The 534-nt window shown below is 35.4% G+C and overlaps 1 protein-coding gene and 1 long non-coding RNA gene across 3 annotated transcripts in view; one reads left to right on the top strand and one right to left on the bottom strand.

Annotated features, from left to right (window-relative positions):
* Nucleotides 1-534, top strand: part of LOC106867491 (motor neuron and pancreas homeobox 1-like) — a 197928-nt gene that overhangs the window by 44263 nt on the left and 153131 nt on the right. The gene's annotated exons all lie outside the window — the stretch shown is intronic.
* Nucleotides 1-534, bottom strand: part of LOC128247311 (uncharacterized) — a 58970-nt gene that overhangs the window by 57951 nt on the left and 485 nt on the right. The gene's annotated exons all lie outside the window — the stretch shown is intronic.

Below are 534 nucleotides of genomic sequence, written 5' to 3'. Positions count from 1 at the left end.
ATATATATATATATATACACACGCACGCACACGCACACACACACACGCACGTGTGTGTGTTTATGTAGTGGTTGAGAAGACGAAAGGAAAATCGAAGAATATGATAAGCACGGAATTAGTGCTCAGTCGTGTCAGACTCTAAAGATCCAATTTTGTAATCAAGATAAAGTAGTGGAGTAGAACAAGTTTTAGCTATAGCGAATACATAGTTGAAGCTGGACAAACAGTCATAAATGGCAGGAATTCATTTATGTGAGATGTTACATATACATATTCATATTAAAAGATAAAGATAGCCCTTACAGCTGCTCAGAAGATGCGGTGACTGGTTAATGCTATAATGCATATCAATCAAACAAACGCTAATATTAATAGTCATTGGAGTCAAAATACTAATAATCGTAATAGTAATAATAATGTTGACGATAACGATACTACTACTACTACTACTACTACTACTACTACTACTACTACTACTACTACTACTACTACTACTACTACTACTATCACTACCACCATCACCACCACCACCAC

The sequence above is a fragment of the Octopus bimaculoides genome, chromosome 3 (assembly GCF_001194135.2).
Source record: "Octopus bimaculoides isolate UCB-OBI-ISO-001 chromosome 3, ASM119413v2, whole genome shotgun sequence".
Classification (NCBI taxonomy): domain Eukaryota; kingdom Metazoa; phylum Mollusca; class Cephalopoda; order Octopoda; family Octopodidae; genus Octopus; species Octopus bimaculoides.
The sequence above is the reverse complement of the archived record's forward strand: the minus strand, read 5'-3'. Positions and strand labels throughout refer to the sequence as shown.